At 43.3% G+C, this 25,061-nt stretch overlaps 1 pseudogene; it reads right to left on the bottom strand.

Annotated features, from left to right (window-relative positions):
* The window catches only part of LOC118385815 (UDP-glucuronic acid decarboxylase 1-like), a 51,339-nt pseudogene extending 45,481 nt beyond the window's left edge, over nt 1-5,858 (bottom strand).
* Between the last annotated feature and the right edge of the window lie 19,203 nt (nt 5,859-25,061).

The following is a 25,061-nucleotide window of genomic DNA, read 5'->3' as shown; positions in this document are numbered from 1 at the left end:
CCCTACGAGGCACCCTCTTGCCAATGACGGGGATTTCGGCCTTGTGGGGTGTCTGAAGAACATCCTGTTTCTAGTAGAAAAGAACATCTTAGTGAATGATGTTGCTACTGCACTGGAAGGATGTTATGACCAGGCGCTACCGCACTGGAAGGATGTTATGACCAGCTGGTACTGCACTGGAAGAATGTTATGACCAGCGCACTGGAAGGATGTTATGACCAGCTGGTACTGCACTGGAAGGATGTTATGACCAGCGCACTGGAAGGATGTTATGACCAGCTGGTACTGCACTGGAAGGATGTTATGACCAGCGCACTGGAAGGATGTTATGACCAGCTGCTACTGCACTGGAAGGATGTTATGACCAGCTGCTACTGCACTGGAAGGATGTTATGACCAGCTGCTACCGCACTGGAAGGATGTTATGACCAGGCGCTACTGCACTAGAAGGATGTTATGACCAGGCACTACTGCACTGGAAGGATGTTATGACCAGGCGCTACCACACTGGAAGGATGTTATGACCAGCTGGTACTGCACTGGAAGGATGTTATGACCAGCTGGTACTGCACTGGAAGGATGTTATGACCAGCGCACTGGAAGGATGTTATGACCAGCTGCTACTGCACTGGAAGGATGTTATGACCAGCTGCTACCGCACTGGAAGGATGTTATGACCAGCTGGTACTGCACTGGAAGGATGTTATGACCAGCGCACTGGAAGGATGTTATGACCAGCTGCTACTGCACTGGAAGGATGTTATGACCAGCTGCTACCGCACTGGAAGGATGTTATGACCAGCTGGTACTGCACTGAAAGGATGTTATGACCAGCGCACTGGAAGGATGTTATGACCAGCTGCTACTGCACTGGAAGGATGTTATGACCAGGCGCTACTGCACTGGAAGGATGTTATGACCAGGCGCTACTGCACTGGAAGGATGTTATGACCAGCTGCTACTGCACTGGAAGGACGTTATGACCAGCTGCTACTGCCCTGGAAGGATGTTATGACCAGCTGCTACTGCACTGGAATGATGTTATGACCAGCTGCTACCGCACTGGAAGGATGTTATGACCAGCTGGTACTGCACTGAAAGGATGTTATGACCAGCGCACTGGAAGGATGTTATGACCAGCTGCTACTGCACTGGAAGGATGTTATGACCAGGCGCTACTGCACTGGAAGGATGTTATGACCAGGCGCTACTGCACTGGAAGGATGTTATGACCAGCTGCTACTGCACTGGAAGGACGTTATGACCAGCTGCTACTGCCCTGGAAGGATGTTATGACCAGCTGCTACTGCACTGGAATGATGTTATGACCAGCTGCTACTGCACTGGAAGGATGTTATGACCAGGCACTACTGCACTGGAAGGATGTTATGACCAGGTGCTACCACACTGGAAGGATGTTATGACCAGCTGGTACTGCACTGGAAGGATGTTATGACCAGCTGGTACTGCACTGGAAGGATGTTATGACCAGCGCACTGGAAGGATGTTATGACCAGCTGCTACTGCACTGGAAGGATGTTATGACCAGCTGCTACCGCACTGGAAGGATGTTATGACCAGCTGGTACTGCACTGGAAGGATGTTATGACCAGCGCACTGGAAGGATGTTATGACCAGCTGCTACTGCACTGGAAGGATGTTATGACCAGCTGCTACCGCACTGGAAGGATGTTATGACCAGCTGGTACTGCACTGAAAGGATGTTATGACCAGCGCACTGGAAGGATGTTATGACCAGCTGCTACTGCACTGGAAGGATGTTATGACCAGGCGCTACTGCACTGGAAGGATGTTATGACCAGGCGCTACTGCACTGGAAGGATGTTATGACCAGCTGCTACTGCACTGGAAGGACGTTATGACCAGCTGCTACTGCCCTGGAAGGATGTTATGACCAGCTGCTACTGCACTGGAATGATGTTATGACCAGCTGCTACTGCACTGGAAGGATGTTATGACCAGGCGCTACTGTACTGGATGGATGTTACGACCAGCGCACTGGAAGGATGTTATGACCAGGTGGTACTGCACTGGAATTCTTCAGTCACAAGATACAATATTGCCTTGGATTCCACCAGGCCAGCCTATTCTCAAAGGCATGCAGACTTTATCCTAAAGGATACTCAGGCAATCTGAAGAGAAGTCTGAGGATCATAACACACACACACACACACACACACACACACACACACACACACACACACACACACACACACACAGTTGAGTTGAAGGGTGTCAAATTCTACAAATGTATCATATGAAGTACTTACAAATGTATTCCATGTAAAGTAGCCTATATCCCGCATAGCAGTTTCTCCAGAGGCTTGGGCTGTCATGTGTCATGGCGACATCTGAGAGTTGAGTATAATGAAGACAAAAGCAAGGAGATGTGAGGTATGCACAGAGGAGGCTGAACAGAAAAGTAGCATGAGAGAGAGAAGGCCATGCAGCATTGAAAGAGAATGTTTACGCATATCTTAAGTTGAATAAGATAAGAATACAATAAATTGAATATCCAAGCAAAGGAGCATGACTAATTAATAACTTATTACTAAAACTATGGTTGCATAATTCTGGGAACATTCAATAAATTCCCTGGTTTTCCAGAAATCCTGGTTGGAGGATTCTGGATTTCCTGCTTATTCCCTCCTGATTCCAGGAATAATCCAACCAGGATTTCGTGGAAAACAGGGAATTTATTGAAAGTTCACAGTATTTTACATCCTTAAGTAAAACTATAGAAAGGTAATGTCCACTCAATGTTTTCAGCTCCCAAGATCTATACACTCACAGGTATATGCAGAGATGAAATCACACACGCACATCCATATCCCTGTGAGGTCTGTCACCTGACAAAGGCCGAAGATGTTTTTCCATTATAATCCACCAAAACAAATATGAGACATTGTTTGAGATTTGCGGTCTCTGCCATTCAGGAGAGTTGACGTACCCATGTCACCTGTGTCTACCACTGTTCCCTACACCAAAACCTCTCTCTGCCCTCGCTCAAAACCCCCAATGAACTTCTGTCAAATCAACCATTTCACTGTCCCCCAATCCCTTACTCACACCTCTCTAACCAGTTTCCTCCACCACTTCTTTTCACCTATCTTTATCCACTGTAATCCCTCACCCACCTTTAGGAACTCAGAAAAAGTAACTGCTGCTATCGCAACAGCTAATGGGGATCCTAATAAAATACTAAAATAATACATACAGTACCAGTCAAAAGCTTGGACACACCTACTCATTCAATGGTTTTTCTTTACTTTTACTATTTTCTACATTGTAGAATAATAGTGAAGACACCAAAACTATGAAATAAAACATTGAATCATGTAGTTACCAAAAAAAAGATTGCCTTAGCCTTGCACACTCTTGACATTCTGTCAACCAGCATCACCTGGGATGCTTTTCCATCAGTCTTGAAGGAGTTACCACATATGCTGAGCACTTGTTGGCTGCTTTTCCTTCACTCTGCAGTCCAACTCATCCCAAACCATCTCATTTGGGTTGAGGTTGGTGATTGTGGAGGCCAGGTCATCTAATGCAGCACTCCATCACTCTCCTTCTTGGTCAAATAGCCCTTACACAGCCTGGAGATCTGTTGGGTCATTTTCATGATGAAAAACAAATGATAGTCCCATTAAGCTAGAACCAGATGGGATGGCGTATCTCTGAAGAATGCTGTGGTAGCCATGCTGGTTAAGTGTGCCTTAAATTCTAAATAAATCACTGACAGTGTCACCAGCAAAGCACCCCCACACCATCACACCGCCTTCTACATGCTTCACGGTGGGAACCACACATGCAGAGAGCATCCGTTCACCTACTCTGCGTCTCATCAGACCAAAGGACAGATTTCCACCGGTCTAATGTCCATTGCTCGTGTTTCTTGGCCCAAGCAAGTCTCTTCTTATTGGTGTCCTTTAGTAGTGGTTTATTTGCAGCAATTAGACCATGAAGGCCTGATTCATGTAGTCTCCTCTGAACAGTTGATGTTGAGATGTGTGTCTGTTACTTTAACTCTGCGAAGCATTTATTTGGCTGGCAATTTTATGAACTTGTCCTCTGCAGCAAAGGTAACTATGGGTCTTCCTTTCCTTTGGCAGTCCTCATCAGAGCCAGTTTCATCATAGCACTTGATGGTTTTTGCGACTGCACTTTAAGAAACAAAAATTCTGGAAATTTTCCAGATTAAGACATGAAGGTCAGTCAAAGTAATGATGGACTGTCGTTTCTCTTTGCTTATTTGAACTTTTTCTTGGCATAATATGGACTTGGTATTTTACCAAATAGGGTAATCTTCTGTATACCACGAGTACCTTGTCACAACTGATTGGCTCGAATGCATTAAGAAGACATGTCCTGTTAATTGAAATGCATTCCAGGTGACTACCTCATGAAGCTGGTTGAGAGTGCCAAGAGTGTGCAAGCTGTCATCAAGGCAAAGGGTGGCTATTTTGAAAAATCTCAAATATATTTTGATCCGGTTAACACTTTTTTGGTTGCTACATGACTCCATATGTTTTACTTATTAGTTTTGGTGTCTTCACTATTATTCCACAATGTAGAAACTAGTGCAAATAAAGAAAAACCCTGGAATGAGTAGGTATGTCAAAATTTGACTGGTACTATATTTTTAAATACTACCTCTCATCTCCTTTGTCCTTTGTCCTATTCTTTCATTCCATCCCTTCTCTTCTCCACCGTGCCTTTCATCTCCAACCCCGCTGGCCCCTCTCAACATCCCCACAACAGTGGCCGAAACTGGTTGCAATGACGTTAAGATTTATTGGTTAGGTTGCGTAAGGACGATTTATCAATGTATTTTTAGCAACAAGAAAAATATGTATTTATCTGGTTAAAAAACAAATCTGACCAGATAACATCCTAAATATGACATATTTCCCTGAACACCTTTATCTGGTCATGAAAAAAGACATCTATAACAAATGTTGCCTGCTCGGACAGAGCTTTCAGGTCACAATGGTCTGCTGTGAAAAGCTGGTTACAAGATCACTGGTGTCACTGACAGAATAAGTTGAAGTGAAAATGGAAGGCAGATGGTGAAAGGGTAGAGAATGGTTTACTGTGTTATGATCTATTCCCCATGCTTTAGGCGTACACATACAATACACAAACACACTCGCAGGCACATGTATGTATGTGTGTGTGTGTGTGTGCGTGTGTTGACACTATCTTTCAGGGACATCGAGCACCATTTTGACATGGGACATTTCCAAGATGAAGAGGTGTGTAGTCAGCTAGTGGAATATCTTGTTCTTGTTAGATCCTCATCAACATGATGGAAAACTCCAACTTTGTCTGTGAGCTGTATGTGCTCTGAATGAATGTTCTGTTTACATCATGTGGTGCATGTGGTTGTACGAGTTGTGTGTGCATGTGCGCACAAGTGTGTGTGTGTGTGTCCACTTACCCTCGATGTAGAGCCACGTCGTGGTTGATGAGCTCAAAGTTCTTGTGGCCGATCCAGTGCTCCACGTTCCTCTTGCGGCCCGTGAAGAAGTTGTCCACCACCGTTACCTCGTGGCCATCCATCATCAGCTTATCAGTCAGGTGGGAGCCCACGAAGCCCGCCCCTCCCGTTGTCTGAGTGAAAGAGGGTTACACCATGAGAGAGGAATGGGGTGGGTAGTGATGGGGGGAGAAAGAGAGCCCACGAAGCCGGCCCTGCCCATGATCTAGGGCCCTCAAATTCAAATTTGGATCTCGAAGCCAGTTCCACTGCTTCGTTTTTTATTGCTTCTCACTAAGGGTTGAATATTAACTTAAAATACAATAAATAACTTTGGAGATCTAACTTGAGGGAGCATTACTTGAGAGTATAAGATCATTAGTACAGCTTGAGGTAAATAGAAAGCTGTTGACATAGAGATTACGTCAGCACCATTCCAGTAAGATAGACCTGCCTTGAATCATATGCACAATCCCCAGTGTGCCTTCAAGCTAGTTGCAGCTAGTTGTCCATCAAAGAGGATGTGTAATGTGTTTGGATAAGGGTCTAGCATCCAACCAACCAGACAGACACTACAGACCTGTCCTAAAGTTGAAGTATCAGCTGGTTGGCTGACTGAGGGCAGGAAGAAAGAAGGAGAGGAATAAAGGCTGAGTAGAGGAGGGGGAGAGGGCGCTGTGGAACAGATTCAAGCTTTAAGTCCAGGAGTGGGATCTCTGAAATAAGAGAGGAATGTTTGTGTGTGTGTTCAGCATTCGTGCATGTGTGCATGCATTTGGAAACACTCACCAAAATCCTTTTCCAAATCCTTTTCTATTTCTGAGAGAAACTGGAAATCAAAAGAACGATTCCAGGAGCGAAAGCTTTAATAGGAAGATGGTACATTAATGCAAATCAAAGAAATGGAATCCATCTAGAAGTAACGTGTGAGTATCATGTTGATTGTGCTGATGAGAGCTGTAAGGCTATTGGGCATATTATACGGAGAGCAGAGTCACATTACAGAACAGTAGCGGACTTCATTAAGGATATCATTGGGGCTTATTCTCAAGCTTGGTCCATCTGGCCTAGGGGTTTACACTGTGTGATTATGGCAGGGAGCAGAATGTGTCATGCATGGGAAGGGCAGCAACGTTGTTGCCCTCCATATCCCTTAAGAAGTAAGACTGTGTTGTGTTGTGGCAGTTGGAAAAACCACATAACCAGAACTGGAATCCTTTCCTCCTCTGGGGAATGCTAATGGCTGATTGAGTTGGAAGTGGGATTACAATATCAAACAGTTTCCCTCTTTCACACACACACACCACATTGTAAATATTGATTGAGTGATTAAACAAGCAAAGAATATGATCCAAATTGTATTCCTTTAATTTACTAATCCAAGATGGCGCAGCAGTAAGACGTGGTTGTTTTCGTCCCATGTAAATATTGTCTTTTTCTGGGGGTTTTGTGTACATCGTAATCTCTCTTCGAATGAAGTATACCTTCCTGCAACCCGCCTCACCCAATGTGGTACGGATCAGCATTTTTTTTTTACCTTATAACTGGAACCTCCATCAGCAGCTAGCCAGCTAATTAGCTACTCGCTATTTAGTCATTGTTAGCCTCTGCTAGCAAATCAAATCAAATGTATTTATATAGCCCTTCGTACATCAGCTGATATCTCAAAGTGCTGTACAGAAACCCAGCCTAAAACCCCAAACAGCAAGCAATGCAGGTGTAGAAGCACGGTGGCTAGGAAAAACTTCCTAGAAAGGCCAAAACCTAGGAAGAAACCTAGAGAGGAACCAGGCTATGTGGGGTGGCCAGTCCTCTTTTGGCTGTGCCGGGTGGAGATTATAACAGAACGTTCATACGTTCAAATGTTCATAAATGACCAAAATGGTCAAATAATAATAATCACAGGCAGAACAGTTGAAACTGGAGCATCAGCACGGCCAGGTGGACTGGGGACAGCAAGGAGTCATCATGTCAGGTAGTCCTGAGGCATGGTCCTAGGGCTCAGGTCCTCCGAGAGAGAGAAAGAAAGAGAGAAAGAGAGAGAGAATTAGAGAGAGCATACTTAAATTCACACAGGACACCGGATAGGACAGGAGAAGTACTCCAGATATAACAAACTGACCCTAGACCCCCGACACATAAACTACTGCAGCATAAATACTGGAGGCTGAGACAGGAGGGGTCAGGAGACACTGTGGCCCCATCCGATGACACCCCCGGACAGGGCCAAACAAGAAGGATATAACCCCACCCACTTTGCCAAAGCACAGCCCCCACACCACTAGAGGGATATCTTCAACCACCAACTTACCATCCTGAGACAAGGCCGAGTATAGCCCACAAAGATCTCCGCCACGGCACAACCCAAGGGGGGGGGGGCGCCAACGCAGACAGGAAGATCACATCAGTGACTCAACCCACTCAAGTGACGCACCCCTCCTAGGGACGGTATGAAAGAGCCCTAGTAAGCCAGTGACTCAGCCCCTGTAATGGATCATATTATTTGCTTGTTTAACAACGAAGCGGTCTTTACCTTTAGCTCGGACTTCTGCCGCTTTCGCCTGGATAGCCCGGATAATACCTGCCAGTCTGCCAATCACCGGATGCCTGCCGCAAGCTCTGGACCATTACACCGGATCTTTGCAGCTAGCTAGTTTCTACAGAGTGGCTATTGTGGCTAACACCCTTGTCCAGAAGCATGCACCAGTTAGCCTCGAGCTAGGCCCATCTCCCAGCTAGGAAACGAAGTACACCAACTACAACACTTCTCTTGCCAAATGTCCTGGACCCTTTGTCGGCACGGAGCCCCGCCGATCCATCAAGACTGGTCTGCTGGTCTGCTGACGTAACTCGGCCGATGTGTTCTAAACCGGCCTCTGCGTCATGGATGTTTGGTGATGATCCATCTGCTAGCCCCGGCCTGCTAGCTCCCTGAACGCCATTTCTCCCGCTCGCTCAACGTACATTTACATTTACATTTAAGTCATTTAGCAGACGCTCTTATCCAGAGCGACTTCCAAAATTGGTGCATTCACCTTATGACATCCAGTAGAATAGTCACTTTACAATAGTGCATCTAAATCTTAAAGGGGGGAGAAGGATTACTTATCCTAACCTAGGTATTCCTTAAAGAGGTGGGGTTTCAGGTGTCTCCGGAAGGTGGTGATTGACTCCGCTGTCCGTAGTAATCGACGACCGAACGGTTCCGTTTCATCTATTGCTGCTCATTGGACCCTATGATTACTCGACTACACAGCCGATGCCTGCTGGACTGTCCATTAACATGGTACTTAATTTTGTTTATCTGTCTGCCCCAGCCCCAGCCTCAGGACCTGTGTGTAGCTAGCTGACCCTCTCTGCCCATTCATCGCCATTTACCCTTTGTTGTTGTCTTAGCTGTTTACCCGTTGTTGTCTCACCCGTTGCTGTCTTAGCTCTCCCAATCAACACCTGGGATTGCTTATGCCTTTCTCTACTGTCAATATGCCTTGTATTCTGTTGTTTAGAGCAGCTCTCGTTGTTTAATTTTACTGCAGAGCTTCCGGCGCCGAAAGAGATGACTGCCTCACTTCACGTTCCTAGTAAACTATGCAGTATTTTGTCTTTTTACGTGTTATTTCTTACATTGTTACCCCAGCTAATCTTAGGTTTTATTACATACAGTCGGGAGGAACTACTGGATATAAGAGCAACGTCAACTCACCATCATTGAGACCAGGAATACGACTTCCCCGAAGCGGATCCTCTGTTTTGCCCACCACCCAGGACAATGGATCAGATCCCAGCCAGCGAACCAAAACAACAACGCCGTAAAAGGGGCAGACGAAGCGGTCTTCTGGTCAGGCTCCAGAGATGGGCACATCTCGCACCGCCAATGTCCAGTCTCTTGACAACAAAGTTGATGAAATCCGAGCAAAGGTAGCATTCTAGAGAGACATAAGAGACTACCGTTCTTTGCTTCAAGGAAACATGGCTCACTCGAGACACGCTATCGGAGTCGGTACAGCCAGCTGGTGTCTTCACGCATTGCACCAACAGAAACAAGCATATTTCTGGTAAGAAGAGTTGCGGGGGGGTATGCCTTATGATTAACGAGACGTGTTGTGATCATAACAACTTACAGGAACTCAAGTCCTTCTATTCACCTGACTTGATTCCTCACAATCAAATGTCGACCGCATTATCTACCAAGGGAATTCTCTTCGATTATAATCACAGCCGCATATATTCCCCCAAGCAGACACATCAACGGCCCTGAACAAACTTTATTTGACTCTATGTAAACTGGACACCACATATCCTGAGGCTGCATTCATTGTAGCTGAGGATTTTAACAAGGCTAATCGGAAAACAAGGCTCCCTAAATTCTATCAGCATATCGATTGTGCTACCAGGGCTGGTAAAACCCTGGATCATTGTTATTCTAACTTCCGCGATGCCTATAAGGCCCTCCCCCGCCCTGCTTTCGGAAAAGCTGACCACGACTCCATTTTGTTGCTTCCAGCCTATAGACAGAGACTAAAACAGGAAGCTCCCGCGCTCAGGTCTGTTCAACACTGGTCCGACCAATCTGATTCCACGCTTCAAGATTGCTTCGATCACGTGGACTGGGAAATCTTCCGCATTGCGTCAAACAACAACATTGACGAATATCACCGATTCGGTGAGCGAGTTTATTAGCAAGTGCATCGGTGATGTCATACCCACAGCAACTATTAAAACCTACCCAAACCAGAAACCGTGGATTGATGGCAGCATTCACGCGAACCACTGCTTTTAATCAGGGCAAGGTGACTGGAAACATGACCGAATACAAACAGTGTAGCTTTTCCCTCCACAAGGCAATCAAACAAGCTAAGTGTCCATATAGAGACAAAGTAGAGTCGCAATTCAACGGCTCAGATACAAGAGGTATGTGGCAGGGTCTACAGTCAATCACGGATTACAAAAAGAAAACCGGCCCCGTCGCAGACCAGGATGTCTTGCTCCCAGACAAACTAAACAAATTATTTGCTCACTTTGAGGACAATACAGTGCCACTGACACGTCCCGCTACCAAAACCTGCGGACTCTCCTTCACTGCAGCCGACATGATTTTTTACACCTCCTCTGTTCCTCTGGTGATGTAGAGGTTAACCCAGGCCCTGTGTGTCCCCAGGCGCTCTCATTTGTTGACTTCTGCAACCGTAAAAGCCTCCTCCCTAAGTTTGTTTTATGCACTGCTTTAGCACAATCCGCCAAACCTGATGTGCTAGCCGTGTCTGAATCCTGGCTTAGGAAGGCCACCAAAAACTCTTAAATTTCCATACCCAATTACAACATTTTCCATCAAGACAGAACTACTAAAGGGGGTGGAATTGCAATCTACTGTAGAGATAGCCTGCAGAGTTCTGTCATACTATCCAGGTCTATGCCCAAACAGTTCGAGCTTCTACTTTTAAAGATCCATCTCCAGAAAAAAGTCCCTCACTGTTGGCGCTTGTTATAGACCCCCCTCAGCTCCTAGCCATGTCCTGGACACCATATGTGAATTGATTGCCTCCCATCTATCGTCAGAGTTCGTACTGCTAGGTGACCTAAATTGGCATATGCTTAACACCCCGGCCGTCATACAATCTAAGTTAGATGCCATCAAACTCACACAAATTATCAAGGAACCTACCAGGTACAACGCTAAATCTGTAAACATTGGCACACTCCTGACCAACTTGCCCTCTAAATGCACCTCTGCTGTTTTCAACCAGGATCTCAGCTATCACTGCCTCATTGCATGCCTCCATAATGGGTCCGCTGTCAAATGAACACCCCTCATCACTGTCAAACGCTCCCTAAAACACTTCTGCGAGCAGGCCTTTCTAATCGACCTGGCCAGGATATCCTGGAAGGATATTGACCTCATCCCGTCAGTCGAGGATGCCTGGTTGTTCCTTAAAAGTGCTTTCCTCACCATCTTAAATAAGCATGCCCCTTTCAAAAAAATGAACTAAGAACAGATACAGCCTTTGGTTCACTACAAACTTGACTTCCCTTGACCAGCAAAAAAACACTGTGGCGCACTGCGGTGTACTGCACTAGCTGCAATAGTCCCCGCAACATGAAACTTTTCAGGGAAGTCAGGAACCAATACACACAGTCAGTTAGGAAAGCAAAAGCTACCTTTTTCAAACAGAAATGTTCATCCTGCAGCACTAATTCCAAAACGATTTGGGACACAGTAAAGTCCATGGAGAATAAGAGTACCTCCTCCCAGCTGCCCAGTGCACTAGGAAACACTGTCACCACAGAGGCTAGGAAACACTGTCACCACCGATAAATCCACAATAATTGAGAATTTCAATAAGCATCTCTCTACTGCTGGCCATGCTTCCACCTGGCTACCCCAACCCCAGCCAAAAGCTCTGCACCCCCCACAACAATTGGCCCAAGTGCCCCCTCCCCCGCTTCTCCTTCGCCAAAATACAGAGAGCTGATGTTCTGAAAGAGCTGCAAAATCTGGATCCCTACAAATCAGATGGGCTAGACAATCTGGACACTCTCTTTGTAAAATTATCAACCGCAATGGTTGCAACCCCTATTACTAGACCGTTCAACCTCTCTTTCGTATTGTCTGAGATTCTCAACGATTGGAAAGCAGCCACGGTCATCCCCCTCTTCAAAGGGGGAGACACTCTAGACCCAAACTGTTACAGACGTATGTCCATTCTGCCCTTCCTTTCTTCGAAAGCCAAGTGAACAAACAGATCACCGACCATTTCGAATCCCACCGTACCTTGTCCGCTATGCAATCTGGTTTCCGAGCTGGTCACGGGTGTACCTCAGCCACGCTCAAGGTCCTAAACGACATCATAACAATGATCAACAAAAGACGGTACTGTGCAGCCGTCTTCATCGACCTGGCCAAGGCTTTCGGCTCTGTCAATCACCGTATTCTTATCGGCAGACTCAACAGCCTTGGTTTCTCTAATGACTGCCTCGCCTGGTTCACTAACTACTTCTCAGATAGAGTTTAGTGCGTCAAATCGGAGGGCCTGTTGTCCAGACCTCTGTCAGTCTCTATGGGGGTGCCCACAGGGTTCAATTCTTGGGCCGACTCTTTTCTCTGTATATATCAATGATGTCGCTCTTGCTGCTGGTGATTGTTTGATCCACCTCTACGCAGACAACATCATTCTGTATACATCTGGCCCTTTTTTGGACACTGTGTTAACAAACCTTCAAACAAGCTTAAATGCCATACAACACTCCTTCCGTGGCTGCTCCAACTGCTATTAAAATGCTAGTAAAACTAAATGCATGCTCGTCAACCGATTGCTGCCTGCACCCTCCCGCCTGACTAGCATCACTACTTTGGATGGTTCTGACCTAGAATATGTGGACAACTACAAATACCTAGGTGTCTGGTTAGACTGTAAACTCTCCTTCCAGACTCACATTAAGCATCTCCAATCCAAAGTCAAATTTAGAATCAGCTTCCTATTTCGCTCATGCCGCCAAACATACACTCGTAAAACTGACTATCCTACCGATCCTTGACTTCGGTGATGTAATTTACAAAATAGCCCCCAACACTCTACTCAGCAAAATGGATGTAGTCTATCACAGTGCCATCCGTTTAATCACCAAAGCCCCAAATACTACCCACCACTGTGACCTGTATGCTCTCGTAGGCTGGCCCTCAATACATATTCGTCGCCAAACCCACTGGTCCAGGTCAAATGTAAGCCTTTGCTAGGTAAAGCCCTGCCTTATCTCAGCTTACTGGTCCCCATAGCAACACCGACACATAGCATGCGCTCCAGCAGGTATATTGCACTGGTCATCCCCAAAGCCAACACTTCATTTCGCCGCCTTTCCTTCCAGTTCTCTGCTGCCAATGACTGGAACAAATTGCAAAAATCACTGAAGCTGGAGTCTTTTTCTTTTCTTTTGTGATATTGACTATACGTTTGTTTATGTGTAACTCTGTGTTGTTTTTGTCGCACTGCTATGTATGCTTTATTTTTAAATTTTTTAAAAATTGTACCTTTATTTAACCAGGCAAGTCAGTTAAGAACAGATTCTTATTTTCAATGACGGCCTGGGAACAGTGGGTTAACTGCCTGTTCAGGGGATAGAACGACAGATTTGTACCTTGTCAGCTCGGGGGTTTGAACTCACAACCTGCCGCCCCAGCGGCCTTGGCCAGGTCGCAGTTGTGTTCTCAACCTGCCTACCTGGTTAAATAAAGGTGAAATAAAATAAATAAATACAAATAATATAATGGTAAAGCTGTAGAGCAGTTCAGAATAGTTTGATTTGGGCTACTCTGTACGACTGATCACTTGTTGAGGAGTGTGTGATTTCAGTTTGAACTGTTTTGCCTGTCGGTTAACAAACGCACCCGACAACTAAATCACACATCAATACTTTAGTTCGACGTGTTCCCTTAAGAGAACTTAGGCTTGCATCTTACACACACATGTGCACTGAAGTAAGCACACACGCATACACACACAGTTTTCTCTGTTCCCAGACAATACCTTCATCCATTGGTGTGAGATGTCTAATCAGAGATCAGTGTGTGTGTGGGTGGGGGGTGTGGGGGGGGGGTCTTGGCCATTCTGCCGCCCTAGGGGAGACAAAAAATTGCAGCTCCCCACAACAGTAGAATAGTCCCAGTAAGCAAAGTGACATTGTAAATAAATCAAAAATATGTATTTTCCAGATGTTGAAGTTAGGTTATATGTCGGTTTTAAATGAAAGGTGAAAAATAGGCTTTTCAGGCCATTGAAATCAGGTTCATTTTCAGTTCTGAATGAAAGTTGAAAAGATGTAATTTATAGACGTCTATGTTTGGAATCACTTAAGGCTGGTCCAGACTGGATCATATCTGAACCAAATAAATATTATATGACTGGTTCAGATTTGGTCCGGATGTGACAAAAAACTAACGTCTGTGGAAATCAAGGCTGGTCCGGACTGCACCAAAAAAATAAGTCTAAAAGGCGTCAGCATCGATTCGTGCTTACTGAGGTGTAGCCTACAGTGCCGCCTGAAAAGTTATTTTAGGAATGCCCATCTATGTAAAACACCTACAAAAAGATGGCAGGTCCGGACAGGACCAAAAAAAGATGTCCAGAAGACGTTGGTGTCAGTCTGTGCTAACTGGGGTGTAGCCTAAAGTGTTGGCCTGCAAATACCTTTTATGAATGCCCATCCATGTGGTAGGCTCACTGTGTTTAAAAACAGATTGTTGCATTGGCTTTATTAGTCCTGATTCCTGTGATTAATCAATTTGGCTAAGCTCTGAATATCAGCTAGCCAACTTCATCCAGTAGTGGTGAGTGGGTAAAATCACTGAGGAAGCCAGGAAAAAAAGCCATATTACAACCTGTGTGTTGTGATAATTGTGTTGTTTGCTCTATAACCTGTTAGTTCATATCCCTTGCCACCATGGTATATAAGCAAAGGCAGAGACAATAAATATGAAGACAGAGGCAGAATAAATTCAACCACACCTTTGTTTCATCACAAAACTGGAGTCCGGCAAAGTCATCAAACAAACAGTTACAAGACCTACTACAGCACGCTCAAGCAAGTTAATGTTTCTGACATTGTCGGACTACTAAACAACTTGATTTAGAACCATGGAGGGTTACCGCAAGTTCAACAAATCACCTATGCTTAGTTGTCACGCCCTTAGAGAGCTGTTTTATTTCCCTATTTTGTTAGGTCAGGGTGTGATGTGGGGTGGGCATTCTATGTTCTATTTTCTATATTTTGCATTTCTTTGTTTTGGCCGGGTGTGGTTCTCAATCAGAGACAGCTGTCTATCGTTGTCTCTGATTGGGAACCATACTTAGGCAGCCCTTTTTTCCACCTGTGACTGTGGGTAGTTAACGTTGTTTGTGGCACTAATGCCATGTAAGCATCATGGTTGTTTTTTCGTTTGTTGGCGACATTTTGAAATAAAAAGAGTAATGTACTCTCACCACGCTGCACTTTGGTCTCCTTCCAACGACAGTCGAGACATTAGTCTAATACAGTGACAGTTAAGATACCAAAAACTATTTAGCCCAATCAATGTAAGTCTAATATGATATGGCTGTCCAAGGCACTAAATTCTGTGTGTGTGTGCATGCGCACGCTTGTTGTCATCCTCCTCTCTGTCATACAGTAGTGGGCACTGCCTTTGACAAAGTGGGCACTGCTTAAAACAGAGCGGCATAAGCGCTCACCTAAAAAGCCCATATGCCACTGGTTGAGAGAAATTGTCATTGTTTTCGGGCAGCATTATGTGAGGTTTTGTGTTGTTAGAGGTGCATCTCAGTTAGCTTAGCTCAGAAAATGCCGCCCTTGTTATCCTGCCACCATAGGCGGCCGCCTAATCCTGACTAATGAGCGCGCCGTCACCGCACACACAAATTAGTCTTCAGAGGGGAGTCGGCACTTTGAATTCTAAGTTCAGCCAGATATGAAACAGCCCTATTCTAATGGAGAAACTGACAAAGACGCCAATTTGATTCCGTAATAGACCGGTAACGATTTGTGTTTATAAGGTTGACTTTTTAATGTGACTGGCATCGCCTTTCAAAGGTGGTTGCTCCCCTCATAGACCAGATCCGGGATCTGGAGCAAAAGGTATTCTTGCTTTATCACAAACAAACACACACAAACAAACACACACAGACAAACACATGCAAACAAACACACACAAACAAACACACACACACAAACCAACACATGCAAACAAACACACAGAAACAGACACACGCAAACAAACACACGGAAACAGACACACGCAAACACACACACGGAAACAGACACACGCAAACAAACACACGGAAACAGACACACGCAAACACACACACGGAAACAGACACATGCAAACAACACACGGAAACAGACACACGCAAACACACACACGGAAACAGACACACGCAAACAAACACACGGAAACAGACACACGCAAACACACACACACAGACACATGGAAGCAGAAACACACACACATGCAGTAAATCCTTCCTAATTAAGTTTCTACAGGTATGTGAGAATTGCCAGAACAATCTCTTTGCTTCTTTCATCAGAACAACAGTTTTCAGCTGTGCTAACATAATTGCAAAGGGGTTTTCTAATGATCAATTTGCTTTTTAAAATTATAAACTTGGATTGGATAACACAACATGCCATTGGAACACAGGAGTGATGGTTGCTAGGCCTCTGTACGCCTATGTAGATATTCCATTAATAATCTGCCGTTTCCAGCTACAATAGTCATTTACAACATTTACCATGTCAACACTGTATTTCTGATCAATTTGATGTTATTTTAATGGAATGTTTGATTTATTTTCTTTTTAAAAACAAATACATTTCTAAGTGAGCCCAAACTTTTGAACAGTAGTGTATATAATATATATATATGAATGCACACGCATCAGGACTCTCCTGCACAGGCGGGAGAAGGAAACAGATGGAGAGACAGAGAAGGAAAGAGAGACACAGAGAGAGACAAAGACAGGAATGATCAGTCAGTCTGGTAGAAAGTGTCCAGATGGTGTGTTTAATAACTTGCCCCCTCCTAGCTGAGGTTGGAGATATTTGCTCTTGCTTAACTGTGTATCTGATCCACACAGCGAGGCACGAAGGGAAACTCTAATCACTTCAGCCCAGAGTCAACGGCTCGCCATAAGAAGGCCGCTGTCAGGTACCCACGCTTACTCCCTCCGTCTGTCTGTCTGTCTGTCTGTCTGTCTGTCTGTCTGTCTGTCTGTCTGTCTGTCTGTCTGTCTGTCTGTCTGTCTGCATGCATGCATGCATGCATGCATATATGAAACATCCTTCCTGCTGATGAAAGAGGGGACGATGGTGTGGTAATTTCATGGCAGCCATGTATTTTTTTTATGAAGAAACGAAATAGACATTAAAGCATACTGTACCCCATATTGGTGTAGGTTCCCCAGACAGCTGGAATGAAGGGTGAGAGAAGGGGAAGAGAAAAATTAACAAAGGGTGCTTATCAAAATAACCTCTCACACAATGACATTGTGTAATGTTTTTTCCCTTGGCTTGTACGTCCACATTCTCCTTTTACAATACACATATTACTATACACACAGGTCGAGAAACCATCAATACATATAAATAAACTAGTCAACAATTTATTTTTTAAAAGGAGGGAGAGCATAAGAGAGCGGTCTGTGTGACAAGCTAAAAGGATATCCCTGCTTATCTCTCCTCAGCCTTCCCTCTCACTCATTCTCCTTCTCTCACTCATTCTCCTTCTTTCTCCTCTCTCGCTGTCTTCTCTGTGTGCGTTCTCATCAGTGAGATTCTGCACACAGCACGCACCTCACAGAGAGAGTGTGATTTGTTCAAATGGGCTTTTAGAGGTGGACAGACTATCATGTTGGCCTTTCAGAGATACAACAGATGTACTAGGCAGACTAATAGACAAACATCACATAGACCATCACCCATAGCTCTAAAGGGGGAGGGAAGTAACGAGGAAAGAAAAGAGGGAGGAAGTGATTGGTGGTTTTCATGGTAAATGACACCAGACAACTGTCATGGCTGTCTACTGTGAGACTACATTATCTAAAAACCTGTAGCTGGGATGACATAAACCCACCATCCACACTTTGGACATATTGTGGAATTAGAGAACACACACACATACACACACACTCAAATCAGATACTTATTCATCAGTAATTCATTATTTACTCATTACATTATCAGGAGACATTACCTCATAAGAAATAGTTCTGATCAGTATTCACGTGTTGGTGGAGTGTCAGTGTATGCTGGTGGTGTTTCCTTACTGGCTTGTATCCAGGATAGGGGGCGCACACATTCATTCTGTTGAATCATTATGTGTCTCATGCATCATCCTACCCATGGAAATAGCAACTAAATGATTCAACTTTATTCAACATTATTCAACTTTATAAATATGTCAATCAATATCCACGGTGGATAAGAGTAAGATATGCTTGTAGGTCTATAAGAACAGCTCAGGTGTTTGTGCATTTTGAAAACACCATGTGTGTGTCTGTGTGTGTTTACTAAAGATAATAAGTACCATAAATAAATCAATATGGCTAGAGAAAATTAGAAATCTCCCCCGTCTGTCTCCCTGTTTGGTTTAGCCTATGAGGGTCAGTGTCAGACATAGCAGGCCTACATGCCGTGAATCTCATCCAGCTGCCTGTCACACCTCCACCTGTCAATCAACCTACAGCAACAACATGTTTACAGCCAACTGCAATACAAACTGCTCCTTTTCAAACAAGGAGAAGGATCTTGTCTTTTTTCCATGTGAATTTAGCAAGTGAGTCTACAAGTTGTACACATCCACAATTCCACACCAATATGTGAACGAGGACCTTCATCACAGCAGTTAGGGGGTAAGTTAGAATGTGCCATACAGAGATGTGTGTAAGTGTGTGGGTGTGTGTGTTTATCAGTCTTGCTAGCAGATCAAGGTGTCAGATAAAAGTCATGTAGACCTTCTCCGTATTTATTTCTGAGATTACAGACTCGCTAGCTGGTACTCTGAATCAGCTGAAAAGCAGTTCAGGAATGAGTGGATGCATGCTTTTGTTATTGACCAAATACTTATTTTCCACCATAATTGGAAAATAATTTGCAAATAAATTCATTAAAAATCCTACAATGTGATTTTCTGGATTTTTTTCTCTCGTTTTGTCTGTCATAGTTGACGTGTACCTATGATGACAATTACAGGCCTCTCTCATCTTTGTAAGTGGGAGAACTTGCACAATTGATGGCTGACTAAATACTTTTTTGCCCCACTGTATGAGGTTAAATACTTAACTTTTTAATACACATAAGTGCATTTGTTCCAATACTTTTGGATGAAAATATGGATAAAAGTACCCTCAAATTAAATCTGACAGTCTGCACTTTAACCTTAGTCATTGTCTCACTTCAAATTCAAAGTGCTGGAGTACAGAGCCAAAACAACTAAACATGTGTCAGTGTCCCAATACTTTTGGAGCTCACTGTATTCTGCCATAGAGCTGAGAGAATATGTTGCAGTTTATAAAGCTTCTTTACTGCAATTCTATGCATTTTTTCCATGGCTAATGCAGTGTTCTCTTAATCAAACATAATAACAAAATCTATACTGCCTTGTCTTGGGAATTTTCTATTCTCCCTGACTGTCTAGCTTTTATTTGTGATTGTCAATACTCCGATGATATAATAAAAAGGTCCATTATCTTTTCTACCCAAGTTAAATATGTTTTAAGTCACTTAAGTTGACATTGAAAGCATTTTTACATCCTGAAAATGTACAAAAAAATAATCATACAAAAGTGACGGAATAAATTCCCTGTAAACTGTAAATTCTCTGCCTTTGTCATCATTATTCGCACTTACAGTCCCATGCCTCTTTCGCTCAACGGGGAGTTGAGTTGTAGCAGGGTGTTGCGTTCCCTCTTCTAGAGGCGTACGTAACATAATGGGGGCTCATCTGGGATAATCATTAAACCCACTGGACCCTGCTGCTCTGAGCTCTCTGTTGCTAGTGATTGAGGTGTGATGGTAGGTTGTGAGTTTGGATGACTTGTTTAGTAGGCTGCATTGTACAGGTTGGCTGCCTCATCTCCAAGTTCATTGAAGCGCCATCTGTTGATTGGTTGGTAAGGTTGCGTAAAGTAGACTTTTTAGTTATAGGGGGATCCAGTCTTGCAACCTTAGTTAACTAGTCCAACGCTCTAACCACCTGATTACATTGCGCTCCACGAGGAGCCTGCCTGTTACGCGAATGCAGTAAGCCAAGGTAAGTTGCTAACTAGCATTAAACTTATCTTATAAAAAACAATCAACGACTGTCGTTGCTCCAATGTGTACTTAACCATAAACATCAATGCCTTTCTTAAAATCAATACACAAGTATATATTTTTAAACCTGCATATTTAGCTAAAAGAAATCCAGGTTAGCAGGCAATATTAACCAGGTGAAATTGTGTCACCTCTTGCGTTAATTGCACGCAGAGTCAGGGTATATGCAAGTTTGGGCCGCCTGGCTCTTTGCGAAGTCATTTGCCAGAATGTTACGTAATTATGACATAACATTGAAGGTTGTGCAATGTAACAGGAATATTTAGACTCATGGATGCCACCCGTTAGATAAAATACGGAACGGAATAAATGTTTTGTTTTCGAGGTGATAGTTTCCGGATTTGACCTAAGGCTCGTATTTCTGTGTGTTTATTATAGTTAAGTCTATGATTTGATATTTGATAGAGCAGTCTGACTGAGGGGTGGTAGGCAGCAGCAGGCTCGTAATAGTCAAAGGTATATGGTTTAGAGAGAAATAGTCGACGCGTTATAATTCCTGTAATAACTTGCGGCTGAACTTGAAAGGGGTTCCTTTGTTATTTTACCGTTCATGTCTTCCATAGAGGATGTCTTGATCTACTTCAAATAAGGTCTGTGTTTCGTGCTTAAACCGCCTCGGCGTTTTGATACCCATGTAAATCTCACTAGGATAAGGTAACGTTTGTCAACATATTTTCATAAATCCACACTACAAAAAATCTTCGCTTATATTTAGCCAATATTGATCAGAGTTACCTTGTCTATGGATATCTACACAGTTATAAAATTGGCAAGGTGGTGTAAGCCTACACGAAACACAGACCTTATTTTAAGTGAATCTAAAAATATCCTATGGAATAAATGAATAGAAGGTGTCATGAAGGTGTCATTTGCTAGAAGGTGTCATTTGCTAGAAGGTGTCATGGGAATTATGACTCGCACTTTGGTATTCAATTCTTACCATGCCCATTATTAAAATAGGATTTCCTGCATATAGAAATTACAGTTTTTGTTTTCAACATTCATCATTCATGTTATTTGAGACTAAATTGATTTTATTTATGTATTATATTAAGTTAAAATAAAAGTGTTCATTGTTCATTCAGTATTGTTGCAATTGTCATTATTACAAAAATGTGTGTGTGTATACATATATAAATAAATCAAATCAGCTGATTAATCGGTATCGGCTTTTTTTTGTCCTCCAATAATCGGTAAATCATAAATCGGTCTACCTCTAATTCACAGGCAAATTGTTATATGCTATGGAGATACATTTGTGTCTTTTTGTCAAGAGCAAAACCTTTTATTTTCAATCAAAAATAATTGTTCCGAAAGCAACTGTTTTCCGACACAAAGGAAGTGCACACCTAAAAGCGTACACATCAAAGCGCAAGAAGAAGATGGCAAGAAGAAGAAGATGGCAAGAAGATGGCAAGAAGATGGCAAGAAGAAGATGGCAAGAAGAAGATGGCAAGAAGAAGATGGCAAGAAGAAGATGGCAAGAAGATGGCAAGAAGATGGCAAGAAGATGGCAAGAAGAAGATGGCAAGAAGATGGCAAGAAGATGGCAAGAAGATGGCAAGAAGAAGATGGCAAGAAGAAGATGGCAAGAAGAAGATGGCAAGAAGATGGCAAGAAGATGGCAAGAAGATGGCAAGAAGAAGATGGCAAGAAGATGGCAAGAAGATGGCATCTCAGGTAAGCAGCACTGGGCTGGATTGACGTTTCCTAAAAATCTGCTGCTTTAGATTGAACAGTCATATCTCAGTTAGTGTTTTCATATCTATAAAAAATATGCTGTTTTCTTTACTTTCAGAGAGCGAACTGACCAAGGGGTCAAAAATGTAGATATTGCCAGATGTTCACTGTCTGAGGAACAGGCTGTGGAAGCTTAATTGCTGGCAAAAGTGTCCATAACCAGAGGTAATTAAACTGTTCTCTGTTCCTTTTCTCTCTTCCTCTCTGCCTGCATTGTACATGGAATCTGTCTAACATGCATTAATTTAAAAAACCTTTGGATGTCAGCTGCTAATTTTCAGATTTACACCACATAAACACAGCCATTTTCACCGGACTATCTGTTAGCCTTGCAATAACCAAGTGGTGAGACACATCACGCTCTATATTTAATTGTTTCAGGTACACTCTGATAGGTGTCTGCGTCACATACAGTATCTTTTATTGACATTATCTTCTATTGTTTTTCCTCATGTGTCTGTTTTTCAGCATAAAGTACTCTGTAGCCACTTAGTGTGGACACCAGGTGAGACCACACACACACAATAACAGTCTGTCTTCTTCACTTCATCCCTCTTCCCTTCTCCCTAAATCCTCTAGGTTATATCAGCTGTTTGTGAGAGTGAGATTTACAAACTACACACCAGTCAGAATTATACTAAAATTACATATTTAATAAGCATTGCAATAGCCTTTAACTTTCAATGATGCGCTATCTCTAATGAACCATAGAAAAGTACCACCAGAAAAGTACAAAGATCTTTTATAGCCAAGATATACCCCTCTCAACTTACATGACGATCTTAGGAACTGTTCACAAAAAAAGACGTTTACTTGAGAGTAGAGGCCGACCAATCATGATTTTTCAACGCAGATAACGATACCGATTATTGGAGGACCAACAAAGCCGATACCGATTAATCGTCCGATTGTTATTTATTTATTTGTTATAATGACAATTACAACAATACTGAATGAACACTTATTTTAACTTAATATAATACATCAATAAAATCAATTTAGCCTCAAGTAAATAATGAAACATGTTAAATTTGGTTGAAATAATGCAAAAACAAAGTGTTGGAGAAGAAAGTAAAAGTGCAATATGTGCTATGTATGAAAGCTAACGTTTCAGTTCCTTGCTCAGAACATGAGAACATATGAAAGCTGGTGGTTCCTTTTAACATGAGTCTTCAATATTCCCAGGTAAGAAGTTTTAGGTTGTAGTTATTATATGAATTATAGGACTATTTCCCTCTATACCATTTGTATTTCATTAACCTTTGACTATTGGATGTTCTTATAGGCACTTTAGTATTGCCAGTGTAACAGTATTGCTTCAGTCCCTCTCCTCGCTCCTCCCTGGGCTCGAACCAACAGTACAACGAAAACAGCCACGATTGAAGCTGCGTTACCCATGCAGAGCAAGGGGAACAACTACTAGAAGGCTCAGAGCGAGTGACGTTTGAAACGCTATTAGCGCGCTAACTAGCTAGCCATTTCACTTCGGTTACACCAGCCTCATCTTGGGAGGTGATAGGCTTGAAGTCATAAACAGCGCAATGCTTGATGCACAACAAAGAGCTGCTGGCAAAACGCCCGAAAGTGCTGTTTGAATTAATGTTTACGTGCCTGCTTCTGCCTACCACCGCTCAGTCAGATACTTAGATACTTGACCCCACTCCTGGACAAACTCACTGAGGGGAGTGAGCCTCTAGGTCATACACTATCCCAGTGCACAGACAAGTAATTGGTTCCCCATTAATCACGCCATCCCTTCACATGGTTTAAGAATAGGTAAATATGAAGACAATGTTCCATTCTGTCCTCTTCCCTTTCTGATATTCTGCATAGCACCAGGGACATGTGAAAGACAAGCCTGACCTCTCCCCTCTCTGGGCCCCAAGTGACTGAGCCCTAGCTGAGGGAAAAGTGCAACTGCCAACACTAATGTCCAAAAGGATACATAATGACAAGTATCTCACAAGCATATTATGCAAATAAAACATCTTAATTATCTATGTTAGCCAACTAATTCTGATTCATCCACCCTCCCGCATCTGAACTGGCTGACACAGGGGGCACAGCATGATCATAGGTCACTTGGTCGGGTCAGCGGGAATTATTATTAAAGAGATGCTTTACATTGAAATACAGACAGTGTTTGTTTTTTATTTGGAATAAATTTGCTATTATAAAAACCTGTTTTTGCTTTGTCATTACATGGTGTTTGAATGTACATTTATGAGGATTTTTTCCATTTAATCCATTTTAGAATAAGGCTGTAATGTAACAAAATATGAAAAAAGTAACAGGGTCTGAATACTTTCCAAATGCACTATATTTTACACTGTTTGGATTTAGGTGACCCGAAAAACACCCTGATCGGTCTCACCAAAGCGTTTCCCCTGGGGTCCTAATGGGCACTCCACCTGTCGCTATGGAGATCTGAGTGTGTGTGTGTGGCAAACTACTTTCGTATATGGGTGCACACACACATCCTTGCTTGCTACAGCATGCCCTGCTAGTGGCCTGTGCCAGTTTGATAGCCTTGTTCGTATGAACAGGGCTACTCTGTATTCAGATCGCTTTCAGTTAGTTGACATTTCCACATGAGCCACCTGTTGCACTCAACACACGACAAAAGAATCTTGAAAAACGTATATTTTGGCTAGATGTTTTGTATGTTCTGCACTTCTTTCACAGAACGTGACGGGATTTAATGGCACATCAAATATGGGAGAGCCATCTTGTAGTCTTACAGTGTCCAATTCTGAGCATCTCTCGGTGTCCACCCCAGGTGATTTTACACAAAAGTATTAACCGAGCCGAGAAAAACAGAACTGGCAGGTTAAAAGAGCCTGCAGGTTGGAGGTGGATGGCTGGAGGGAAGCTAGCGGCTAAGTAGCCTAATCTCTCGTGACAGACTGTTATAAAGACTGTCGGCAAATTGAATCTGAGATTCCGATGAGGTGAACAATATCACAGA

Source organism: Oncorhynchus keta, chromosome 7 (assembly GCF_023373465.1).
Source record: "Oncorhynchus keta strain PuntledgeMale-10-30-2019 chromosome 7, Oket_V2, whole genome shotgun sequence".
Taxonomy (NCBI): Eukaryota; Metazoa; Chordata; class Actinopteri; order Salmoniformes; family Salmonidae; genus Oncorhynchus; species Oncorhynchus keta.
Note: the sequence above shows the minus strand (reverse complement) of the source record. Positions and strands in the feature narration are given on the sequence as shown.